The sequence below is a fragment of the Melanostigma gelatinosum genome, assembly GCF_949748355.1.
Source record: "Melanostigma gelatinosum genome assembly, chromosome: 8".
Classification (NCBI taxonomy): Eukaryota; Metazoa; Chordata; class Actinopteri; order Perciformes; family Zoarcidae; genus Melanostigma; species Melanostigma gelatinosum.
Genome location: NC_136641.1, coordinates 21,543,130 through 21,563,241, shown reverse-complemented (window position 1 = coordinate 21,563,241; position 20,112 = coordinate 21,543,130). Strand labels below are relative to the sequence as shown.

The 20,112-nt window shown below is 44.5% G+C and overlaps 1 protein-coding gene across 1 annotated transcript in view; it reads right to left on the bottom strand.

Moving 5' to 3' along the window:
* LOC306781099 (rap1 GTPase-activating protein 1-like) overlaps nt 1–18,037 on the bottom strand; it is a 36,388-nt gene extending 18,351 nt beyond the window's left edge. The window contains exons 1-2 of the mRNA XM_079273786.1: nt 18,024–18,037; nt 8,629–8,722 (exon numbers count right to left, since the gene is read on the bottom strand). The gene's annotated coding sequence lies outside the window, so the exon portion shown is untranslated. The remainder of the gene's footprint in view (nt 1–8,628; nt 8,723–18,023) is intronic.
* Between the last annotated feature and the right edge of the window lie 2,075 nt (nt 18,038–20,112).

Below are 20,112 nucleotides of genomic sequence, written 5' to 3'. Positions count from 1 at the left end.
GAGAGAAGCTCCGCTGTATTCGTGTATTAACTGTGACTGTTTGCTTGGATTTATTTGATTTCTTTTCATTGGTTTTACTACCCTTCGTGTAGTATTCTCTGCTCATTAAATCAGCTCTGTGAGTGAAGTGTGGAATCTCGGCTATTGTACATAACTGCTGGCAGTTCTACCGACAACGGCACGTTATGTACGATACGCCAGACACCCCCATTATCACTACAACGCGGACAGCATGCAGAAGTCTGATTCATGAGCCCCCACCTTTTTTCTCTTTCCTCCTTTCACGAAACACACACACACACAGCTCCTAGCTTTAACCGTGGGGAACCTCGTTCAAGCGAGCGCCTCACATCACGTGCTGCCCAGGCAAACGTGAATTACGTACAGCAGCCCCATTCTGCCATTTTGTCCGGGTCCCTCGACTCCGCCATCTTTGTAGTTTTTAGCTGTAGTTCTTAAGGCCCCTCCCCTTTGGCCAGCGTCACTCGACGCCGCCATCTTTGTAGTCTTTAGCGTAGCTGTAAGACTCCTTCCTGTTCACCCACAGACACACACATACACATACACATACACACACAGACATACACCCTCATCCATTTTATTCATTCTTTAGTTTAGGCATATAAAATTGTATGATAACGTTTGTTGGTTGCAATATTAATTGATTTGATCATTTATTATTTTGATTCAATAAACTCTGTTATACTTTCAGGAGCAGTCGTCTGTGATTACTTGTGCATATGTATTTGATAAGACTGTATGTAGTGGCCTGTGCTCGAACTTAAAACCTTCACTGTCACTGAATGTATAGTCATACGCAGACTATTGACATTATGAGTGACTACTAATTATGAGACTTAGTTTTATCGTTTGGTTATTGGTCCCTGTTCGCAGGGTGGTGCCCCGTTTATATTAATAATCATTAATAATTGTTACATACATCAATAATTCTATTGATGTCAAGAATTCAGTTTCTTAAATGCTGATAACCCAAACACGCTCCTTTAGATCCCAACATAATGGTGCCCCGTGTGAGGGTACGTTATTCCAGTTTTGTTACAGTATATATGCACATTAATCCATAATTAATTTTGAATAATTAATTTTCCAAAAAATATTTTTTTCGAAAAATTATTTTTTTTTCTTCTTTTGAATGATCCAAATTCCTGAAACTTATTTCCCAAAATAGGTAGGCTTTGATCTTCAAAATCTTGTCTTATTGTAATTAAACTTTTGATTTTAAATCCAGATTTTTAATCTTAATCTTTAATTCCCTTCTCGAAATTTTATTTCGTTTCCAGGTTTAATTATTCGTTTCATTTCTTAAACTAACAGCCAGCTGTGTAGTAGATTTGATCGTTTATTTGTAATACCTTGCTTGTTTTCTTAAATCCCTCCAAAGAAGTTACACACAGCTGTCACAGGCCCAAAGTGCTAAACCACATTAGCATTTTCGCACCTCTGGCTGCAAAGCAGTAGTGATACCTCAGAGCAGCAACAGTAGAAACGTAAGTCACAGAGCTAGACATTTCACTGTGCGCCTGCATGAACCGTAACACTAACAGTAATTAACATCTAACAGTAGAAATCCTAAGTTACCGAACTAGACATTTCACTGAGAACCGTAACACTAACAGTTTCCGTTCTAACACTAGGGAATTAACAACTACTGGGAGTCGTGCTCATTAGAGAGAATGAGTAACGAGAAATCCCCCATACCTGGAGCTGTAGCTCCAGAAGACACCGCATTACGAGATGCGGTGGCTGATGTCCTCGGACTCACAGCAAAGGAAAGAGAGTACTTTGCAAAATACACTGCTGTCCTATGCGACGAGCAATTAGAGCAGCTGGTGGCTTATGTAAATAACCCAGCAGGTAACAGAGAACGCCTGATTCAGGACGTAATCGGCGAAATACTGCTCATCTATCATCAGAAAATGCAGCTGCAAGCTGCCCGAACCCGGGCACAGAGCGACGAGCAGCAACGCGAGATCTGGACACTCCGAACAGAGGTTCAGGAGTTGTCACGTGACTGTAGAGCCCTACAGTCAGAAAATAGTAGCCTGCGCAGTGACCTCAGAGAGGTCAACCTAAAACTCTCTAAAGCATCAGAGAGTGATGACAAACTGAAAGCGCTTCAAGGTGTTCCAGCAACCCCGGTAGGTACTGCTACCCCCTACCGAGCCTTTCAGCCCAGTCATTTCTTGGTCTCGGCTCCCTCATTCCCCGAGACCCGAACCACCTTGCATTTCTTGAAAACGCTTTCCCCAACCAGGAGGAGAGAGGACCAACACCAGGTCCTAGACGGCCCAGGTGGCTTCAAAACCACCTCAGGCGAACGCAATCCTCCACGCGGTTCACGCGCGCGACAAGAACTGACCCCATCCCCCTCAGGGAGGGAGGATGATAGTCGTTACCACCATCGAGAGTATGGAGACTCAGACGTCTCGCACGGCCCAGGCCCCATCAACCTTGGAGGCCTGCGTACTCGACAGATTGAGTCTCTGGTGAAAGACGTAGAGCGCTTCAATCCCGATAATCACGACTCAAGCATCGATGACTACCTAAGGGAGATCGATCGCTGCCTCCTCGACCTATTGCGCCTCTCATCGCGCGAAAAGCTAAAGCTAGTGTGGAAAACCACAGCGCGAAGCGTCCACGCTTTCATTGAAACGCTCCAGCCGAGCATCCGCGACTGCTATTCATCCCTTTGTCACGCCCTTAGGGAGGAGTACTCCTTGTACAACGACCCAGCTTCTGCCACCCTCTGCGCCTTTGCCATTTCCCAGGAAAGGCTAGAGTCTCCAAGAGACTACTTCAGGCGCTTGAGATCTGCGTACTTCCAAGGACGTAACGCCCCAGGTCTAGAAGAAGACCATGCCTTCAAGTCGCTATTCCTGCACAATCTCCACGACAACGTGAGATACGATGTTACCATGCACTGCAGAACGAGTAACCTCACCATGCCAGAGATTAGGAAGTACGCGCAACTTGCATGGAAGACACGCGGACGGCCGACAAATCGGTACGAAGACACCGCCATAGTCTTAGGCATCCAACAGTCGAGCGACTCTGACCTAGCGTCGGAAGACGACGAGAGGACTTGGCCTAGCGAGCCCTGGTCACCCCCGAGGAACAAACAACCCTGGCGGTCGAAAGACCAACGGAACCAGGGGGGTGAAAGACGCCCTCAAGGGCAACCCATCAGGTAACGCTGACTCGCAGCCCACCTGACTAAGCCAAGTGACCTTTCGCCCTGCTGCCAAGTCGACATGGTAGGGGGGGGGAAGAGAACTCAGCACACTTCCGGAAACGACCACTCCCATTTTCGCACCTCGTTCTTCAACCTTCTTGGGCGACCTTGTTCGCAAAGGCAATGCCCGTTATGTATAAATCTATACATATTCTTCAGTCTTACTGGGGGGTCATAACACTCTTGCTCTACCCGACTCCGGCTCAGAAACGAGCCTCATGTGTTCCCCCACCTTTTCGCATACACCTCTAGGGTGCCACAACCTTAGAGGCCCCTTTCGAGCCCCCTAGCTCGTAAGATCTTTCGTCAACTAAGCCTTCTTCTCCTGCTCTGTCAGCATGATCCACCTCCAGCTTGTTCCACGAAGCCACCGCCTTCTTTCAGCCGAGTCATCGGCCGGGCCTGTCAAGTCGCCAGTGCCGTAGGTAGCTGAACTTGACCTGTGCGCCGGACCTGTCTCCATCTCTAATTAGGAGGGTGGGGGGAGGGAGATATCACCAGCCCGCCATGACACACTCCAGAGTGAAACTGTTCGCGACATTTCCCTGAGTGCTGACGGTAACGTGGGATATCCGCCCTCGCCACTTGAACAGCGCGAGGGGGGTGGGATCTCTGACAACAGAAACTTAGAGAGATGCACTTCACAGGAAGTACACTCTAATCTCGCCAGTGCCGAAACCAACCGGCAGAATGGCAGCTTAATATTGACTACTAACGTTTAACTGCATGCTCCAACTCACCCTGTAGACATGCACTAACCGCTAACACATCCAACTTGAACCAGAACAGTTGCATGACCTGAAAAACGTTCATTGCGACTGTAAACTGATGCTCCACTCTCATAGAGAACCCTTTGCATGCTTTATAGACTCTACCAGAAGTAACCAGAGAAGACATAACCTCTGCCGTAGCAGTCAGATTTAACCCAGGACCTCATCCGAGAAGGCTCAGCTGTCAACAGCTGGAGCAGCGAGAGACCAGCCTAGCTAGTCACACTAGCCGTGCTAAGAAATCTGTAAATCTGCTACCACTACTGTTATGCAACCCTCACAGGTACCTCTGGCCTATAGTCTTGGCAACGCAACTCCAATATCGATAGATTCTAAAACTTAGACACAGGACTCGCTCTAAATCTACCGATTAGAGAGAGGTAGACGCACATATCATGTACTAATAGATCCAGAAGCGACAGACTAACTGGATTCCCTCCTATTCGTAACACCACGTAGCCAACCTACGACTGCTCCGCCGACGGACTCCAGTCCTGTCTAGGAGTTGAACCAGTAACCACTGTTTGCCCCTCACCTGCTTCTTGTCTTTCTATTCTTTCCTTCTCTCTCTTTGTGTTTTGTTTTGTTTTATTTGGGTTGTTACTTTCTTTGACACTGTGCCGCAATGCTAGATTATCACAACATCATAATAGCGATTGAATTATTTGGGAATAATGTTTTGCTCACCTATGATTTGAATTGTGTATGATAGTAGATGTAGGTAGAAGTAGTTAAAGTCATCTGCCCAGATGCCACCTTAGTCATCTGCCCAGATGCCAATGAACTCTGAACTTGAACACCATGAACTTGAACTCTATGAACAATGAACACTGCCTGTTTTAACCACTGCTTTTGGTCTCAGGAACACTTGGACTGTCTCACCTCTTCAGGTTTCCCCACCACATGGATGCACATGCCAGCCCTTGGTTTGCTCTAAAGACCGAAGCCAACACCTCGCTCTTCAGAACAAAGGGGGGATGTTGGGCTCTGGCCATATGGCTTAAACATGTGCTGTGGACAAAGACAATCAGGCCTTCACTTTTTCAAGCACAGGTCTCATCCTGACTTGTAGTTTGAGGAGAGCAAAGGGATTTCACACTCAGGTGTGAATTCCCCCCCCCCAAATAACCATGGTAACCGCGGCAATCTCATTGGCCGAGAGCCAAGAGACCCGAGGACCCCTGTGGTTCGGCCACTGTTCTATAAAACTCTCTGCTGCCCCCACCTCATAGCTTTTTCCAACTCTCCCTCCGGGGGTAACAGGAGGCACACACCGCTCTCCTCGCCCGGACCCCCCCCCTGTCCAGGCCACAGAGAATCCAGCTTTTCCCCTTCGACCTCGGTTGAGTTAGGAGGCACACACCGCTCTCCTCGCCCGGACCCCCCCCCCCCGCTGTCCAGGCCACAGAGAGTCCAGCTTGCCCCGCCAGCGCACGAGGCCACGAGGAAGCAACAGCCCCTCGAACCCTCATCAAACCCTGACAAGCCATTTCGCTGGATGAAACAGCCCGCGATAACGAATCTGCTTCAGCGATCAGTTCAGCGCTTTTTGCTCCTTTTTCTTTTGGTGCACACATTCCGGCGAAGGAAAGACGACAACGCCTCCCTCCTTCACCGACGATTCCCGGTAAGACGCACGGACCACGCCGTCAGCCGAAATTAGATCACCCTCCCTGCCGCGAGGACAGATCACGTCTGCGTTTGCTCCAGCCGAGCCACGCCACGACAGACCGAAACAGCGCCAGCTCAACGCCGCGCTGAGAAGCACCCCCCCCCCTTCCTCTCGAAGAAAAAGGACAACTTTGCTCACGAACCCTTCAACGTTGCAACGAAGCATCTACAAGTAAGATTCTTGGCATTTGGGCATAGCTTAGCTTAAATTAACTTAAGTTTAATTCAGGCCATTCATTTATATGTTGATATTCCCGTGTTTTTGTGCGTTTAAATTACTGTCGCGTGATATTGAGGTATTACGCAATCATTACGGAACTCCTCGCGGACGAGAGAAGCTCCGCTGTATTCGTGTATTAACTGTGACTGTTTGCTTGGATTTATTTGATTTCTTTTCATTGGTTTTACTACCCTTCGTGTAGTATTCTCTGCTCATTAAATCAGCTCTGTGAGTGAAGTGTGGAATCTCGGCTATTGTACATAACTGCTGGCAGTTCTACCGACAACGGCACGTTATGTACGATACGCCAGACACCCCCATTATCACTACAACGCGGACAGCATGCAGAAGTCTGATTCATGAGCCCCCACCTTTTTTCTCTTTCCTCCTTTCACGAAACACACACACACACAGCTCCTAGCTTTAACCGTGGGGAACCTCGTTCAAGCGAGCGCCTCACATCACGTGCTGCCCAGGCAAACGTGAATTACGTACAGCAGCCCCATTCTGCCATTTTGTCCGGGTCCCTCGACTCCGCCATCTTTGTAGTTTTTAGCTGTAGTTCTTAAGGCCCCTCCCCTTTGGCCAGCGTCACTCGACGCCGCCATCTTTGTAGTCTTTAGCGTAGCTGTAAGACTCCTTCCTGTTCACCCACAGACACACACATACACATACACATACACACACAGACATACACCCTCATCCATTTTATTCATTCTTTAGTTTAGGCATATAAAATTGTATGATAACGTTTGTTGGTTGCAATATTAATTGATTTGATCATTTATTATTTTGATTCAATAAACTCTGTTATACTTTCAGGAGCAGTCGTCTGTGATTACTTGTGCATATGTATTTGATAAGACTGTATGTAGTGGCCTGTGCTCGAACTTAAAACCTTCACTGTCACTGAATGTATAGTCATACGCAGACTATTGACATTATGAGTGACTACTAATTATGAGACTTAGTTTTATCGTTTGGTTATTGGTCCCTGTTCGCAGGGTGGTGCCCCGTTTATATTAATAATCATTAATAATTGTTACATACATCAATAATTCTATTGATGTCAAGAATTCAGTTTCTTAAATGCTGATAACCCAAACACGCTCCTTTAGATCCCAACAACGGGTAGGATTTGACGACATCTAGCAATGAAGTGAAACTTCTCCCGTGTGCCAAGTGTCCACAACTACAATGGCCGACTTAAAAACAAGTGCGTCTAAAATTGTACCCAAGTAGAGTCCTTGAGTAATGCCACTTAGTTGCTTTCCACCACGGAGTACACCGGAGTCGTTTGAATTAGGCAGTGACCATAAGACCATAATTGCAGATTGACCTGGTTTTCGCAGAGCTCTGATTAAAGTGATACGCGTCCTTGTGTCTTGCCCACCAAGCCCTTATTATGCTACAGTACATCACATTACCATGCTGTCCCTCAATATCTCCATCAAATACTGAACAGCAAATTAAAGATGGTTAAATAAAACAGGGTTTTGAAGATCAAATATTACCCTAACTGCTACAAACCAACTCCGCAGTTTCTCCTCCAGGGTGTGAAGAGAAATGGAGGCTATACTCTGAGCCAAGGTTGGAATACCTGTATCGGTGCTTTTATTGCTTGTACTTAGCTTCAATGTCAAGCAATCTATAGACAGACCGAAGTTTCAAAAAACCCTCCTCATGTATGACTGAGTGTGTGTGCAGCACCTACAGATGGTGTGGGCTGCAGGGATCAGGAGTGACTGTTAAACACCCCAACCTCCAAATTCTCCTTTAATCCCTTTCTCTTCCCACTCCCGCTGCTCTACTCAGATCAAGCCAGATTGAAAGAAGTGTAAGCCCCATACAAAGCGTGAGAGACCTTATTAAACCAATCTGACGTGAGGGAGATTGTATCCACTTTTAATCAGCACCAAGCTCAGCTTTGTTCAGTTTATAAGTTCCTAAAATAAAAAATAAAACATCACTTCAGTCGCTCATTATAACAACAGCACGTGCCAAACAAATATTTCAGTGAACTGGAGAAAAACTGAATGAGACCCTCTTGCAGTGAATCTCACAAATGGCAGAAAATTCATTTCTGGCAAAAGAAATGTGCTTAAAAGGGGAGAAATTGGCACATATTTTGCTTACCGTAAAAAAATAAACTGAAAAAATGTATGATTTTTAACTGACGCTAAAGCAAAACTGGCTCGTTGCTGAGACACAAATACAACAATTGAACCCCGCATAAAGACTGATTCAACATGAATGACTTTCCAATCCAGTGACGCATCCTACGTGATGGCGGGGCGACCAATTATTTTGATTTAAAAATGACAATCGCTCAGACAAGCCCTACTTTGTTTGCTTCGATGGCATCAGACTTGTTCGGCTTGGGTTATTGGGAAATTGTCGTCATCAAGCTGACAAAATTGCCTGATAAAAATAGATCTGTATCAATTGAAACAGGCGAAGATAATCATCACAGACACGAAGCTCTGTGCTCTCTAATTACATAAGTTAAACAAAGGAAGACAAGAATAAAAAATCCAAGTAACACCGCAAGCAGAAAGTCAGAGTCTGATACAGCCGTGACAGATTAAACCCAGCCAGAACACCGAGCAAGTGTATCCAGACAGAAGCAGGTGTAGAGAGAAAATGAGCAGAGATGCCGAGCAGAGATCACACAGAGGTCCATCGGATAAGGTCAGGGGTCGTTCTCCTCCTACCTTGTGGAATAGTGAGGTGGCGTACGGGACTGTAGGCTGGAACAGCTGGGGCTCTAGTGTTCCAGACAGTCGCGGGTCACCCCCATCTTGTTTCCTACAATCGGACAGATGAAAGAGAACATTCAGTCACAAATGGTCGGCCCAGTTTGAGATCAAGCAAAAGGACAGAAAAGGGCAATGCCCCGGGAAATGTTGCTGGTCTCGTTTAGCAACAGAATGCATGTGGTCTGAGGCATTGCAATGGCCTTAAGCCCACAGACAGAAGGTTTCTTTTTTATTAAATTATCTTATTTATCCATTATGTTATTGAGCCATTCTTTCTTGTTATCAATGTCTCTAGAAAGTGAAGCAATTCAGTGGTAAAATCTGACGTTTTTTAAAGAAAATGTATCATTTTTAAGACACAAAAAATAGTAGCTTTTCTCACTGGGAATTATCTGTTTTGTCTTATATGCATAGAGGGTTAAACCCGATAGCCAGATGCTTTCCTCTCCCCTAAATGCATTCATTTTAAAATATCAAAAAAATAAAATAAAAACCCTCATAACTCTCAAGGAGCCTACGAGTTTGTCTGAAACACAAAAAGTCAATATACAATTTATCCTCTCTTTAAAAAAAAAGAAGAAAACTATTTAAGAAAAAATATCAAATCATATTCATCATTCTTCTTCATTTCTTTGAGAGAATACGCTGCTATTCACGAAACGTCAGGGATTGAGGGACACACAACCCATAGCTTCCCATTTATTCAAACTCTCTGGAGTAACACATGGCTAATGCAAAACCCAACAACACTGTCATGCATCCTTTGCACTAAACTCAATATCTCTACCGGGGCGATTCGTCCCTACAGGACCACTGGATACACCCACTTAACATGGTTCCCTATTGACAACTGGCCATTTTGCAGAACAGGCTTTCAATTTGTTTGATAAATTCAAACACACAAAGTGATTGATCGGAATGTCTGTGACATTGATTATATGAGTGGACGTATGATGCTGTGTTGCTCTGGTGCTGAGGATGTGGAGAAGACAAACAGATGCTCAAGTGGAACAGTGACCGAGATGAGAATCTCTTCACAGAGTCTACTCGGAATCAAATATGGGTGAAGAAAAGAGAGCGTGAATCTGCCTGCTATTACGCAACGAGTGAATGTTCAATCAAGGAAAGTCCTGCATCACCCAAATACAAATGGGAACATGTGAACCTTCTCTCAGCAGGCTCAATAAAGATGAGCGAGGTGATGAGCCCCAGCAGCAGCAGCTCTCCCACGGGAAAACAGGATACAACGGGGCATCAGCTGCCCTGAACTCTTAGTTGGAACTGATGCATAATATATGGATTCAGGACACACACACACATATACATGTAAAAGAAAAGGCTTTCATTTCTAACAGTTGCTTTAAGGATAGATATTGTATGATATCACAAAGAGGTCATACTTGTTTGCATGCATCTAGTCTGAAGTCGTAGTGCGTACATGACAACTATAGCCTCACATATACGATATATTCCACTCTGGCAGCATCAAAACGCACATCAAAGTAAAAGAGGCAGAAGAAACGTCCTGCTCAGTCCATTACAAACTCATCCTCCATCACAAGCACGCTGTGCCAGGACACATCACACACACCGCTGTTCACACACACCTGCCTGTTCTACTTGGCATTACTACGTAAGCCCTCCTGCAGATCAGTTTGCATCACTAAGCCACGGCTTCATCCCAACACCACAACAAATTACATAACACACCCCAGCTGGTTAGCGATGCACCACGGAAATCAGCAGCAGTGGAGAAGTCGCAGCGTGTCATCGGGGCGAACCTGACGTCCTGCCGCGTGGAGCGGAGCAGCAAACTTACTCACACAGCGGCAGCTGGACGCTCCCAGGGAAGTCCGGACACTGACCAGCACTCTGGCAGATGACTCACAGTCTACGCTTCTCCTTTAGTAAAGCTCTCCCTCCCTCTCTTTCACAGTTATCTCCTCTCTCTCTCTCTGTTTACGCTTCTCCCTCTCTAGCTTCAGTTCACTTGCTGCTTTCCATCAGTCGTTCACCTGCTGGCCTCACTCTCAGCTCTTCAGAGTGTCGCACACTCTCAGTGAGCATCTCCAGCACTGATTCTCCTCCCTCTCTCTCTCCCTCCCTCTCCCCCTCTCTCTCTCTCTCTCTCTCTCTCTCTCTCCTCCCACTCAGTCTCTCACATACACATATGCCCTCTTTAGTTGTCACTTCCTCTCATCTCCACCGTCTCCACTCTCAAGCTCAACCATGCATGATGTGGTGCTACTTGCCCGAAATCTAGTACTCTGAGCAACCACCCCCCCCCCCCCCCTACCCAACACCACCACCACTACTCCCCTTATATCCTTCAAAGCGGGAGACCCTCCCCCTCATCATCCATTTAGGGGACGACTGAAGTCTGCCGCTCAAAAAGAGAAAGGAAAGAAGGGCTGATTAGTGTAACAGGCGTTACCTTCAATCCCCACACTGCCTCATGAGCCAGCTAGGGCTGTTGCTGTGGCAACCACATCAGCCACACGTGAGAAAGAAAAACACCACATTCAAACAAATTCATGCTCATTATAATATGACGTGAACAAGGCGATTACGTCCGACATCTAGCTCCCAAAGGTGAGCAGGCGTTGCAGCCTCCTTGCTGCTCGTTGTGCAGGATGAGAGAGAGTTTGTGCAAATGTTTTTAATGACTCCAATAAGTCTCATTCAATCCCCAGTGAACATGTGCGTTTCCCCCACTAAGCTACCATTCACAGTTCCCAGTAGACCTGTGATTAATGTCACCAATACCGCCTGTTCCTGCTAAATCCCTGCTCAACAATATTCTATGAGTGTCGACCCATCTGTCGAGCTTCTCGATGAAAAAGCATGCGCCTATAAGACTAAAGTATGCGTGTTTATTTGTGTGTGTGTGTGTGTGTGTGTGTGTGTTCTGTATGTGTCAGAAGAGATAACAAGGGATTAGAGCACAGTCCTCATGTGCACCATTAGGAGCTGTGTATTGTGATAAACAAAGCAAATAATCCTCTCACTGTCCAAAGCTTACTGGTAAAAAGAAGAAAAAAATCTATTATATCATTGGACAAAACTTTAATATTGAGCAGATTAGCAGTGATTTAGAGACGTCCCGCTTTGGTGGCACAATAATCTCTCTCTATCTCTCTTTCAAACCCCTGAGCAAAGACTGCAGATGTTATATACGAGGGTCATTGTTTTCGGGGGGTAAAGATCAGGACCAAGAGTTGTGGGGTTTCAAAAATGAAATTGTTGTCTGTGACGGATTTTGTCAACAGTGCTTATAGATAAAAAACACATTCTCGGATAAGAGCAGGCAGACTGTTGTTTAGACGTGGATCATTGCAGCTGGCCCCTGTTAAGGTCTGAGAGAGGACTCAACACTCCTGTACGCTGACGAGATAATAAATAAAAGAACAACAACAACAAGAAAAACCATGCAGAGCTTTATTTCTTATCTCCAGTGAACAAAGAGAGCTGGTTTTAAATTGGGAGTATCCATCCAGCTCCAATGTAGAATCCCAGAGTAAATTCCGTTCCGATCGGCACCCGCCGCTGCAAAGCATTCCCATCCATTAGCCTGGTGAAATGGCCTGTGGTCACTCCCCTGTTCCTGCCCCTAATCCTTATCCTCTGAGAATCCGCCTCCCTCACTTTCAGCTTTTGAGCAGCTATTTCTCAACCAAGACCAGTTAGACAAGAATACAAGACGCAATATGTGTCTTACTGTAACCTCACAGGATTAGGAAGAGACAAATCAAGAGTCAGCAACTGTGCGTTCATTGTCCATCAGGCGTCATTACAATAAAAATTCATACAAGTTGAGCTGAAATAAAATAAACCCAGCGAGCAGTTAAGAGTGTAATCTGTATGATGTGTGTGTGTGTGTGTGTGTGTGTGTGTGTGTGTGTGTGTGTGTGTGTGTGTGCATGGGAGGGTGTGTGTGTTGTATGAGAGAGTGTGTGTGACCAGCCAGTGACCCCAAAGGGCAGTAAGTCTCCAATCACTGACACATGATACACCAGCAGCATGTCAGAGGTCTCCAGCAGGCAAGATGGCTGCTGTTCTGACATATGAATGAATGGTTATTTATGGGAACCATTGAGTTCCTCCCACAGGTTGAGATTTAATTGGGGGGGGGGGGTTGACCTCTGGGGGGGGGGGGGGGGTGGAAATGTGGGGGCGGTGGGCTGCAAACAAAACTGCACTGAATTCATGAGCTATCTAATGACTGTACATGAATGCATCATTCCAGCAGAGTTCACTGCTCACTTTCTACTTGGTTTCCGCACCGATAAATTATTATATTCATCATCAGAATGAAAAAAAAATGTTAATTTTCTTTTTTGTGTCAAATCTCACAGACATTTTCCATTTGCATTGTTTATCATGATAATGTTCCAGAGTAAATCACTTGCACTATCTAGATATTAATACGAATATGTCAATATTTCGAGTCACTGTAATTGTCTGTGACTGAAGTGACAGAAGTCAATCAAAGATTCTCACAGTTCCTGCAGCAACATGTTGGATGTAGGAAGTCTGAAGGTTCTCCTGCGGTTCCTAGATTTGTTAAAACACGCCTCCAGTCGCTCTTAAACAAATTCACTGTGATAATCAAGCCCAGAGTTTGTTTGCAAGGCAAAGTAGGAATGACATTAATTCTCTCCTGTTTAAACAGTTGGGTATGTAGTGACGTCTGAGGCACAAAGTAAACAGTAAATAATGATAATATAATAAATGTAAAATAAGACTTAGGCTCTATACAGTCATGCTAGCAGCTAATTATTCATCCTGACAGCGACATGAACGTCTGTGGCTAATTTCGCGGCGATTCGTGGGGAGACATTTCATGAAAGAAACAAAAAATGTCAACATGCTGGCGGCACATACAAGATGAGCAGGATGCGTCTCATGTCTGAACACATTTTAATGGTCATCGATCGAGAAGCTTCGGCAAAGTGGTGAACTGATCACCTGACATTGCCACATCGAGAGCCACGGCTTAATATCACTTCAATTCTGTTGAATATTTCTCATGGTCTCTGCGTAATATGACCCGAATATCTCGCCTCCTCGTCAGCATCCACCACTGAACCAGAGGTTTGACCTCAATTCATTTATAAGCACTGCTGACAATCCCCAAACACAAATCATGAAACAAGCGAGTTGTTTATAATGTGTGTGAAAATGTATCTCAGAGGTCAGACATCAACAGATTCAGCTGTGCCGCTCGGTGATCTTGTTTCCCCCGTGTCATCATATATTACGGGGATGACACTGAAGAGTTCAGATATCAGTAACCAACCCCCCGTGTTGGATTTCTTTTTTTTATTATTTGCGATGAAGGAGCAACACCTGCTGCCTCGCCGATACCATCAGTCCTCCAACAGCCGGAGACAGGAGAAGCCCAAGTGCAATGAATTACCACACAAACAGACCCTGTTTTCAGGGTCATCCCTCCCAACCACCCTCAAAATGACCGGAAGCACTCAAACAAATAGGAGGAGGATTCTCTCTGGTGTGAAACCATTTCTCTGAGCCGTGCTGATATGAGTTACTTGTCTTGAGTGTGTGTGTGCGTGTGTGGCTTCATGAGTATGAGTCCCAAAGGCAATCTTTCCAGATGAAATGATCTGATTCCCACTCAAAATGTTTTTATTTTGGTGGAAGTTCAGCCACATGCATAGACTGTATGTAATATATAACGTAACATTTTGTATGATCTTCTCAGTCAGATTTATTTAGGTATCTTATTCTGTGTGTGTGAGAGAGGGAAGCAATAAAAAAAGCTAGTCCAGGACTTTCCCCAATCTGTTTTGGAAAATGCAAAACCTTCTAGGCCTTTTTGTCCGACAGCGAACGGTCACCGCTGCCACAATCAGACAAAAGCAAATATTGGACAAATTTCAAAAAGCAGATAAGTCTGAGAAGCTGTTTGTTCCCCAGGGAGCTATACCTCTAAAAGTCCTGTTATACAAACAGTTAGATATGAAAATCCTTTTCAGTAGTTCTTATCAAGACATTATAATACACCGACTGTTTTGACTTGAAGGACTTGGGCACATTTTTTAAAATGTACCACTGTATTTATGGAAAGAATAGAAAAACAGCCTCACAAAATGACTGTACAATCAAATGGTATATGCATTGAATGATGAATATGAAAGTATCCGTGGGGTCTGATGCAGGAGGAGACTCTTTGATGGGTTCTCTTGAACCCACACCTCCCCTAACAGCTGGCCATATTCCGTATGCATTAGCCATGTAGAGCATGTGTTTTTGAATAAAGCATGCTCCCTCTGCCAATTTTATGGTATTGGATTTCCAGCTTGCTTATCTCTCACAATATCACAGTCCAGAGAGAAAAACCGCTGGAGAGCAGGGAATGGAAAGTCCTCACTGGCTTATCATACCATCCTCAGAATGACAGGTGCCAATCAACAGGCCCCACAAGGGACATACCCATCCTCGAATGTATGCTATTCCCATCCACAAACACAAGGAATAAAGACCTCTGCTGTCTCTTCAACCCCTGAAGCTCTGTCTTCTGAAGATACTGCAGCTGCAAGGGACTGTCTGGAGGCAAAGACGTGAAGCTTAAACAAGCTGGCAGAACAACTTTGCCTTTGAAAAGCTTCAGAAATCTGATAAAGTAAAAGGGAAATGTCCTGTCGAAGTTGCCCGGCCCTCATCTCAGCCTACCACAGCCGGCTGTCATAGGAGCTCTGTGTTTTTTTAAGACATCTCGTGCTGATGCTGGATGGTGGATGACACGTTTTGGATTATTGAGACGGGTAGAACCAGGGACGAGCTTGTCACTTTGGTGCTATATTTGGTGGGACAGCAGGAGACTCACAGAGAGACATTCTAGTCTGATCTGGCTTGACAGTTTGCTCTCCCACTAGGTCCTCTCTTCCAGACAACTCAGCTTGACACACACAGATGAGCGCGCACAAGCAAACTGACACCCGGCGCAGCGGCGGGCGCATGTGCAGAGGATGATGCAGAGTGACATCTCATGGGAAATCAGTGGACACAAACAGCGGCGTGTGTACAGAGTCGCCTCTTAACTGTTTTTGGGCAGAAACGGGACACAAAGGATGAAATAGGCCTAGAATTTAGAAAGCATCATGAAAATAGAACGGCAAATTGCGTCACACAATTTGGAATAAATAGCGAGGTCATTCAGCAGAGTTAAAATGGAACGTCACAACCCACTGAGCAAGACAATAGATATTTGATCGCTCTAAAAAAATGATGCACCTGTCAAAACGTTCTCATGAGGAAAAGTCTCTTCTGAGGTTTATCCGTCTGGAGGACCAATTCATCATTAATATCATTTTAACCAATAATAATTACACCTCTGCAAGTTGCATGTTGGTCCATGATTGATTTCCAAACTTGCGATGTAACAAAACCATCTCCGACAGTCAAACTCTGCAAAGTGAAGCTCAAACATCCAAGAGGAGTAACAACAATACACACTTTTGAGCGGAGGGGGACTTAAAGTCGCTGCTGCAAGATATATCATTTGGAAAAAACTGAATTGGTGTGATGGGTTTGTTTATTGCTGCTGCATTGCTGCATCTTAACTGATGTCAAGTTATTCACCGTCTTGGATGAATTGCGAGCAAAAGTAGCACCGGAGGGTGGCAGACTGCTAAAGGTCCGGTGATCTGAAGCTTGGATGAGACAGTGGGATCAGTGGCAAAGTTGTTTTAAAGAATGGACAGGAAGTGCACTTTGTGTCCGGATATCTGTACGTATGTGTGTACGAGAGAGAGAAACGGAGAGGCTCTTGTACAACATCCCAGTATAACCCTCCTCTCCCATTTGCTGCAATCAGGGGAGCTTAGCACGACAGGATTACAACCAATTGCAGGCCTCCCCTGAAGAGCGCGGAGACGGGGCTCGAGGATCATCCTCTTATATTGTGTATGACCAGATGGAAGATGCTCATTTAGCATTCAAACAGATCGGAGTCAAAGGCTCAAAACCAAACAATTCCTGACGGTATCACTGAAATTTGAATAAGAACGATGCTGCTCGAAGGCTGAAAGAACACATAACACCTTTTTTAAAGTCCTGATATTTTGGCTTCAATTTCTGTGTTGATTGATTTTCAACCCTTAACTTGTTGTCAAAGCACTTCATGGTTTTGCACCAGCCAACGTGTCTGACATGCTTCTGATCTATGAACCTGGACGACCCCTCAGGTCCTCTGGCACTCGTCTTTGAGTTGTTCCAAAGTCCAGGACAAAACTGATTTGGTGAGACATGCAGCTTTTAGTTTGTTTCAGTCTGCCTGAGAATCTGAGAGCAGATGAAAGTGTTGATATCTTTCAGCGCTTGAGTCTGAGCTATTATTAGAGTGTTTTATGGTCATTATTTATTTTATTGTATTCGTGTCTTAAAATAAATGTTCCATTACTGTTCTGTCTAAGCGTTTCCCAAACTTTTTTTCTGGGAACCCATGTTTTTAATCCTTTTTAATCCATTGTTACTGCCATTTCCATATCACCTTATGTTATCTTTAATAGATAAACCAGCCGGTATACGTTTGATAAATCGCAACTTCGTATTATTCGTGTGTTATTGAAAACATATACTCATGTTAAATACTTAATAAATAAGACCAAATGAATGCATGTGGGCAGGGTAAAACAAACAGAATGTATGAGCCTGTTATATTAGATTCAATGTTTTAATAAGTAGGCTACAATTATCAGAACAATACGAACATTCAGGCTCCCTCATGTGGCTTAAAGGTGCACTGCAGATACACATTTGTAAATAAAAGACTGGATCTATTTTGAGCAAATTTATTTGGTGACCCGATGAAATCTCCTGCTACTCACCTGAGGATGAGTCGACCCAGTCTTTTGCATTTTGTCTGTTTCATCTAGATTTGACTTTATTGTGTGCATTAGTCTCTCGCGTAGTTTTCCTGTTTCCATTTGTACTGTTTTATAACAATAACAAAAACCTTTAAAAACCACAAAGTGCTTTGACTGTCAAAATTACAGTCAAATTATAAGCTCGTCAGTCAATTTGCAAAGCACTTTGAAGTGCACTAATCTATACCAAAGCTGCTATACAAATAAAGTTTGAATCTATATCAATCAAAAATAAAACTTTATTTGTTTGATTTTCTAAATATTAGTACATTGCTGCCTTTTGCAAAGAATACACAGGTTGGTTTCATGAAGAATTGAATGAATGTTTTGGCATTTGGGAGGAATGCATGCATGAGGCAGGTCAATTGAATTATCCTGTGTAGCATTTGATTGTGGAGTCATGCGGTTATTATCAAAACTATCTTCAGGCAGGTTAACAGGAGGAAAAAAAAAACTCACCAGAATTTTCTTGGCCTTCCAATTCGGAAAGGTGAGCACGGCATTTTGCTGGGTTGTGCTGTTACAGTTTTGCAGTCGGAGGATTTAACTAACTCTAATTTCTAGTCGCTTCCTGTCCAACATACAGAACCTGGAGGAAGATCTTGACTCTGGCTCTCAGTTATTTTTGTATCTGTAGTTGCATTGGTATTTTCGTCCTTCGGCTTATCAGAGTGAAAAATCCTTTCTAAAAGCGCAACAGTTTTTTTTTTGTTAGAAATTGGTCTGTCCTGCTGGGTATGAACACTTACGAGTTTGTAAAACAATTCAAGTTCTATTAACACAATGGGAAGGATCCTCCAAATTCACTCAGCACTTTTGTGCTTTGAAGAAGAGCATGACTCAGACAAAGGAACAAGGCGAAGAGGCTCAAGTGTAACTCTGCTGAACTCTAAATGTATTTTGTGACACCATCACACCATTCTCTTCTTTCTCTTCCTGTCATGTCATCTCATCCACTCACTTCCTTTGTCCTTCCTCCTCTTCACGCCTACAATCCTTGTTCACAATTCCTGTGGTGTTTTGTATCCTCTTTTAGATTATCCGGTGCTTTCTCCTCTTCTTTTCTGCCGTGCGGTGTAGCTGAGCTGCTACAGTCTGACGCAGTGGTATAGCCCGATGGCCAGACTGCAGTTCCTGCACACAAGTCCAGCCACTGCTGACTAATGCAGGCCTGGCTGGAAAGAGAGATCCTCCTGTTTCTGTATTCCAGAGGGAAGGAGTGATGATACTGCGGCGAGGCACCGTTGAACCTGCTGCAGTCAGACAGAGAGGGGGTTGAGGGCCACTCGTGCCGCCACACCTAAAGCATTCAGGAATGAAGTGGTCTATCTGCAGAGGCAAGCGGCGTGCACGCTCAGCTCCCTGCCAGCCTCCACGTGCCACTCGCGGCAGCATTCCAGCACTGCCAGCACTGCAGAGATAGCAGTACAGACTGAGTATCTGTTTCCCTTTTTCCTGGCTCATTCATCTTACTGTCACTCTACTCGGTCGACTGATTCACACGTTTAAAACATACAAGGCCGGTCAGTGATATTAAACACTATTTCAGAGAACTTTAAGAATTGTAATCCATTGTGACTGTTTGTCATCGTCTCAACATGCTGTCACAACACATTTATTGACAAAGAAGAAAAACTCACCATAAGCTTCTGGCCTTGGAGAATGTCTTGTCAACTCTAAAAAGAAAAAGAAAAAACATGCAGCTGTTATAAACAATACTAACTTCAATTTAATTCCATGACATTCTGGTTGTCTTTGTTTATCTGTGTCACAAACAACAACAAAAACGACCTGCTATGAACCTATGAAAGCAACAAGGAGAGGAAGTCAGCTATACTTATATTTAAAAAAATGTTCTACTTCTAAGTGAGAAAGACGTGACAAATTAGAATACATTAGCACCAGATGGCATACAACTGAGTCCGACACGCACTGACAGTCGCCATGCTCTTGCCAGCGTGCATCTACATCTAAGTTTACCCGGACTAATGTAAGTGTGAAAGGTACAGAGGGATAGTGTTCCATCCGTTCCACTTATAACAAGTCCACTGAACTGAGAGGTGGCTTATGCAGTGGGCTGGGTTGTACTGAAATAACTCCTGCCATCTGTTGAAGTAACATCTCCGAGGATGGAAGGATGATTACGAGCTCGGTGTGTCTTGAGACAAAATGGGTCTTGTCCTGTTTTGAAATCGCACTATGAGGCTCATTACTCAGTGTCAGTCAAGAATAAACTATCATCTGTCCCTCAAACAATAACCAGAAGATGCAGCGTTAGAAACTGCTCAGGTTAGGATGCAGAGCACCGTTTCTGCCAATAGATGGCACCGTGTGTGCAGGAGAAATCTCATGTCTGACAGGTGTAATTCATGAACAATTCCCTCTGCTCATCAACCAGAGAGACATGTATCATGATATTTAAGTCGGTAGGTCAAGACTTTAAACAATCTGACACAAAAAAAGGAATAAACACCTTTTCTCTGGTTCTAATCACAAAACATCACTATCATAAACACACTAACTTCTCTTGGGATGCAGTACTTGACTT